Genomic DNA, 7496 nt, shown 5'->3' on the forward strand with positions numbered 1-7496 from the left:
AAAAAGAAAAGCAAACGCCACTGTTGCTAAGTTTTGCACTTTATACCCTTTTATATTTACAATCCTCTCTTGGCTAAAAATAGCAACACATGATCCATTTATAACTGGCCGGACATGCCCCGAAGCCGCTGGCGGGGCCCTGGCTGATGAAAGGAGCTCTTTGCGTTCCTTCTACCTGAGCTCATCTTGCACTTAAAGGGCTCAGACAGCTCTGTTTCCACAAAGCATGCATTGAGATGACTGCTGCTTCCAGGGGAGATCAGGATAAGGGAGAGAAATAAAATAAAAAAAAGACACTAAGCCATACAGACTGCCCCGTGCCCTTCTACTTGGAAAAACAGTCAGGGAGGGAGCAGCCCAGCAGAGGCAGTGCGGGATGGGAATGCTGGGCTGGAACGTACCCAGCACACAGCAAAGGGGCTCCAGGGGCAGCTCAGGGCCTCGTCAGCATGGGAGCAAGGAGTTCCTCTGGAACTCACCTGATGTGGCTGTGGGACAACAGCAGACTTGGCCTCAGACAGCGCTGGGGTTGCTGCAGAGGCACCCAGAGGTGGTGGCTGGGAGGTGGCCCCAGGAACAGCCCTGGCTCCTGTCTCAAATGGGCAGCCTGGGACACGGGGGTGACAGCAGCTCCAATGTCAGGTGGGAGATGACCTACCAGCAGCACCACAACCAGAGGCAGAAGTACGTGGTTCTATTTGCTGTGATTATCTACCAAGGAGATTCCAAAGTTGTGGGATTTTTGCTCTGTTATTAACACCTTCTGAAACTGATGTTAAAAATTTCCATTAGCACCTGGGAAGGATTCACAGACCGCACATGTAGCATAAACAGCTTTGGGATTACAGGTAACGCCACGAGGGCCGGGTGCAGCACCCGCTTCAGCAGGAGCAGCACCTTCCATCAGGGAACTCAGGTGCCACACTAATGCTGTCTCCCACCCACTACCAACAAGCTCCAACACCTGCAGATTTCCTCTCTGGAGAACAAGGTTCCTGCTTTTAGTCTCCTGTTGCAAAACCAACCCCAGTTCCACAGCAGGGTGACAGGTTACACATCAGAGAGAGCTGTAACAGGAAGTACAGCGAGCTACAGTGCCATGGAAGAGCATTTCAGTGCCATTTACCACAAAGATGCAAAACCCAGACACTAAAAAACAGAGTTCTCCCAGAGTTACGGAACTTTATAGGCAAATATACCTTCCAGTTATACGTTTCTCAGGTATTTGAAACATTTCTCAATACTTCTAGGAGCTCCAAAATGCAGTTCGTTTGGAATGACAGCAAGAGTTCAGTGTCATTATGCCATGAATTGCAGCTCTGAGGAAAAATAATTATGATGGGACAACTGACAGTCACAGCTGGCAACATCACAACTTATTCTTTATGGCCCTATTGTTGTTTTTCTATTCTTCTTGATTTTGGTTGCTCAAGAAGCAGAAATGTCTTATTTTTAGGGGGAAGGGAATAAGGGGCAGGGCAGGAAAGGGCATAGCAGAGCAGGTACAAACAGAACAAAGAAACAATGCCAGCAGTCCCCGTGACAGTGCGTGATGCTTGTTGCTGCATATCTCTTCTGCAGAGCTGGCTTCAACACAGGTCTCAGCCATTTCTGGAGCACCTGGCTCAGAGTTCGATAAAGAGCTGAGGTGCAGAGATCTCCTCAGTCAATGTCTGTCCAGTATTCGATTTCAACTCAGCAAAAGGAATGAGGAGAAAAGGGAACACATGTATCTTCCGTGAAAATACACTCCAGTTCTTAACAGCACCTATCCACACTGCAAGATGTTCCTGGAGACCATTCCTGCTCTGGAATACCTCTTTATATTTGCTATGGCACATCCTAATGCCTCCAGCTAAGATAAGACTTGTTGATCCTTTTCTGAAGGTGAAATATCATCTAGCATCTCCTGCTGTGATCATGTAGAACTATCGGGCAGGATGAAGGACTCTGTATGCATAGAACTGTTACTTCAGCAGCATATTTAACCGCATGCCTGAATCCAAACGGTGGGAGACATCCAGAGACAGCAACCCCAGAGCTGTGCAGGGCTCGCAGATGAACAGGTAGGCTGGTATCCACAACACCAACAGGGTGTGATGGCAGTGAAAGGCTTCCTTTGTATGAGGTCATATTTATTCTGGGATAACACCGTTCCAGAAAGAATTAGGTTGTTCCTCAAATAGTTTACAATGTAGTAAGACAAAACTAAAGTTGAATATGTAAATAAAAGTATACTATGCTGAAAAATAAATTATGCTAGGGAAAAAGAAACAAATATAACAGCTTTCCCATGAACACAATATTTAGCGTCTTTAACGTCTGTATTCAGAAACACTACATGAAGTACTTCATATACTACCTTTGTATCTTAAGGAGACTGCTGGGTGTCTCATCCAGAGCTCTACCCAAAATAATTAGGAGCATCTTCCTCCAGCCTGTAGCAGCCAGCACTAAGCCAGCCATAACAGGGACTGGACCACAGAACCCAACTCTTCCCAGCACTGCTCCGGCGTGGTAAAGCCTCCAGGGAAACAAAAGCAGTCATTTTCCTTTGTGCAAATCAAAGCTAGCACAAGGTCACCTAACAACAGAGTGGTGCACAACTGTACACACGTAGCTGGGAGCAGCATTTGAGTCAAAAAGCTTTAAAACTTTCTTTGTTTTTCTTTAAAAAAAAAAAAGTGATCCTGGGCTACTGGATCCCCACAGAGCCACTGACATTTAGATTTGTTTATTTTAAAGATGTGTCACTATTTTTCTCATATCAAATGATTGATTTCTAAATTCTTTTCCTTCTGACCTCTCACTTTCTTCCTGCTTGATTCTAGACTCAAACGTTTAAAGAGTGGATATGGCCCAAATGTTGCAATTCTTCATTCCACAGATTGCTATCACTATCACAATTGCTATTCTCTCTGTATCTGGAGAAACCCACACAAAAGGACGCCATGAAATACACATTTGAATAGTACATGCAAGGAATATAAAATAGAGACTTTGAAGTGTCTTTACAAAAATACCCCTTAGGAATTAAGAGGAAAGGGCTTTGTTTTGTTTTTTTTTTTTAATACAATGGGAGGATTATAAAGGCTGTCTTCTCTCAGCAATGCCTCAAATGTTCATTTTGCAGATCTAGGTAATTATTAGGAGCTATGATTGCATTACCCCCGTGGAATTGTTCTCAGACTAAATTCACTTCTACAGACAACCCAGTATCACTCAGCAATTCTGCCTTTGCATCTGAACAAGGCTGACTTGACCTGCTTTGATCAGATGTGCTGGGAGACAAGAGGTAGAAGCTCAACTGAAAGGGATTCTGGAGAACAACGGAAATCACACAGCCAGTGCTGTCAGCCAGCTGAAACAGATGCTGCAATTTTGGATACAACTGCAGCTTTACTGCTGAGAAGCTGCAGAGCGAGCTTGTCACCAGGGCTCCCTGCTGCAGCCACATCCAGGAGAATGGGAACTCGGTTCACAAAGCTGCAGAATGGTAATAAAAGCTCCAGACTCCTCACTCAACCACAGTAACACCAGTTTGTTGTGATGGTCCAACATCCCTAGCAGAACACAGCTGCTCTGTACTGCCACGAGTTATATTCAGTCTTACACCACTACAAACAGCGTATTAGTTGGAAGTCCACTACCTAACAGCTGTGGTTATGCCAGTACCTAGTGAGTGAACACCACATCTAAACCCAGCAAAATCCTTTGCTAAGGCAACGAGTCGGACCAGAGAGGACTCCTCTCTGCACAACCTAAGATGTGGCCATGGGAGCTGAAGATTTAATTGAGCTGTGCGCTTGGCTCTGCTGACACTGAGCATCCTGAACTACAAACTGGAATCCTATGGGATCCAGCTCACCAAGAACCTGTCTGAAGGAAGCTCCTGCACCCAGGACTGCTTCTACCATCACTTCCACCAAACTGGTCCTGACAAAAGTTTCCTTAAAACACAGCAATTTAAGAAGAAACCCCAAACCAGCACACTTTGTTTCATGCTGCTACTTACTTAAAATAATCTCACAGTTTCTGACGAGCACTAAACGTTACACCACAATAATGTACATGCTCTTACAGGGCTAAACATGCCAAAGCATCAAGCACCAGCTAATGAACCCCCAGTGGTGTCCTGTGAGAGACAACATCAGACCTTTAAATTGTACCAGCACTTGAGGGCGCTCCTGCGACAAATTTAACCCGCCCTAAAATCCACCACTTTGTTTTATTATTAATCAGAGCCTTCTGTTAAGATATCAGTGACCCATGTTGACATTTGCTTACACTTTTGCTGTTACACAGTGACCCTGCTATTCTGGTAAACAGCAAGCAAAAGTTAGTCCCAACATTAAGCATTCAAGGTTAGCACATAGTTATCCTTCCAAATATTCACACAAAGTGATAAAAAGGGCTAAAGGGACAAGAAAACAGTTTCATAACCTCTTATTTTTCCTGTTCCTGCAGCACTGTACTTCCCCATAACTTTATTCAACAGTAGTTAGTGTCCTTCAGAATGTTTAAAAACATCCTTGTCAGCGTTTTAGAAAGTATGTCAGTTAATAATTTTAAGAGAGCAGAAACATAACAAGGAAGGTGTACTTAACAACACAGCCTCAAGCATACAGACTAGCCTGCCAAAGCTTAGGCAACTACACCATCTGTCCTACAAAAATGCACTCATGTAAGTGCTGCTTATGTGTCAAAAATCATCTGCAATTATAAAAAGGCACAGGCAAAGTTGAAAGGGAAGCAATCAAAGAAAGCTGCCCCATAAATCCACATTGTCAACAAAAGACAGGCAAACAAAAGTAGGGTATAAAGTAATTGAGAACAGTACTTCTGTCTGCAATGAATCCTTCTGTAGTGTTCTGTGATCAGTTAGGAATAAGAAATAAGCTTTTAAAAAAAAAGGAATAACTAATAGTACATATCCAATTTTAACAGTTCCTCTAGCTGTGACGTTTTTGAGTCGGTGCACACCACCCTGAATGAGGTTATTCATCAAAACTTAGTGTGTGAATCAGAGATTGGGCAATAGCTGCCCATCCTAGAAAGCAGACACCGGGATGCTGCAAGGCATGGCTCAAAGCTGGTTCAGGGCTTTTCATTGATGAAACTGTAAAGAAAAACAACTAACCTGGAACAATCCTTTTGGTTTTGATATACAAAACAATCAGAAGAACTGCCTGAATGCACTGAAGTTTGGAACAGATGTGCCAGGGGCAGACAAAGATCATGAGTCAGGAGAATACGGGTTTAAACTGCAAACTTAGTCTTACAAGCAGCAGATAGATCCCACTGTCTCCAAAGACTTTGAAGGAACATGGGTTCAAGTTGAATAGCTAGCTGTTGCCTGTGCCAATGGTATTATTGGAATAATCATTCAGCACTTAATTTATTCCAGAGGAACTCTGAAGTCCAACTATTTAGAAACTGACATTCTGAAAACTACACAGGAGTTTTCCAGAAGTCAAAGCCACAATTTCATCATCATAAAAATTATCAAATAGGAATTCAATTTAGGGCACTTACATTAGGTGTTTAGAAATAAATTTTAAATACAAATTCATAAATATAAATATATTTATAAATAACAGCAGAAGCCACCTAGATGGAAATACGTAATGAAGGGGACAGTTTCCACAGCTGGCTTAGGCTGTTCAGTACTGTCCAGCGTGGCAGACACAGCAACCTGGAAAACTCCAAGGAAGCAAGACAGGTACCAATGAATTCAGCAGTCTCAATGATTAAAAAACAGCCAAGTGAGATGCAGGAGATCTGAAGTTTAACTGTTGGTCTCTGCCAAGCGAGAACAGTGGGAAAAGAAGATACCAAGTATTCAAGCACCATGCTGAGCCTGTTAAGTAATCCAGATTTCAGCTGAATTAAACACACAGTTGTGACTACTGCAGACATCTGTTTACAAGTGGTGTCTAGATCATTAGCAGCTAATTCTACCTCTCTGTGACATTCCCTGCCATATGCTGGGTGATAATCTCAGCAACCAACAGGGGTTTCATCTCAAATCCAACAAATCTGCTCTATAGGGCTTTGTGGTTGTCCTTGCGTCATTTATGAGGCAATACTTCTCAGTTATTCTTCTCTACTCTTTTCATACCTCCTCTCTACTGTTTCACATCACCTGTAACTTACTTTTTAAGTGACAATTTCTTCATGCTGGCCTAAGAAAAATTCCCTTCCTTGACAAAAGTAAATGCAAAGTTTACCTCCTGGATAAACACGCATTCAGGCTTGAATGCATTCTGCTGCACATTCCCTTTACCATGAGTCTGGGAATCCCAGTGATACTAGCAGAGCAACAACAGTTAAACCAAAACTTTTTTTTTTTTTTTTCTTTTTAAATACCAACAGCCCTCAAACACTAAGAAGTCACCTCCTATCCCCTCCCCAGCTGGCACCACCACCTGCAAGAGGTGTAAGTCAAGACACCCTAGAGGTTTCTGTCCACCCCTAGTGGGAGCAACCTTATGTCCTCATTTGCACTCCTGGTCAGAGCTGCGTGTAATGAACAGAATACTAAGAGCAAGGTGAGAAGACCAAACTTTACATGCAAATTCATTAACAGTGAAAATCAGAGGGTCTTTGCACTTTGCTTGGTGAAATACATGCCTACACTAAAAGATGTGGTGGCACTTTTGCAGCCATAACATAAGCACATCAACAAACAAAATTTCACATCTGCCATTAACCAACAACCAGACTGGAGGTGACTTCTGTAATTACAAAAAAAAAAACAAGATACAAACTGCTTCAAAACCTGGAGCATCTCCTTCTCCAGGACACAAGCAAAGATACCGCAAATCAATCACACTGCCTCAGCCTGGTAGCCTTCCTCCTCTACACAGGGGAAGCTGTGGCCTCTTTCTCTGCCCGCTTGGCACTAGCTGCACAGAGCTTCTTGACAGCATGCCTGGCAGCAGCTTCAGCCCCAGGACATCTCTTGACCTACTGTCCCAATAGCTGCTAGTGCTCCCACCCTGCACTTCTACTTCTCTCAATGAAAGACAGCAGCAGACTTGAAGCAAACTTGAAGGAACACTGGCAGACCAAATCAGGGTGGGGAGAGCCATGAGGATTCAGTGGTCCTGTCTCCTGCCAGCCCTCCTGGAAGCAAGCAATCTGACAAGACGTTCTTGCAGTCCCACAGCTTTCACCAAGGCTATGGAGCGGTTCTGCTGCTGGCAAAGAGCAACATGTGGATGGGATATTTTTATCTCCTCTTTGTTCTCATCCCTGTCAATCCCAAACAAGTTTCAGCTAGCTAAGTGGGAAGGATGGTTCACAATGAGACAAGGATTCCCCAGCTCAACCTGCGTGTCACCGCAGGATGAAGAGGGTACATGCCACTGTGGCGGCACAGCTGCACCGCTCCTGGTTTCCCAGCTTCCAGTAACCTTCCAGACTGAAATAGCAGACCTCCTGCTTGATTTTTAGCAGTTGAAGAACAGAAGTAAACCGCGTAAGTATTATGT

Source organism: Meleagris gallopavo, chromosome 22 (genome assembly GCF_000146605.3).
Source record: "Meleagris gallopavo isolate NT-WF06-2002-E0010 breed Aviagen turkey brand Nicholas breeding stock chromosome 22, Turkey_5.1, whole genome shotgun sequence".
NCBI lineage: Eukaryota > Metazoa > Chordata > Aves > Galliformes > Phasianidae > Meleagris > Meleagris gallopavo.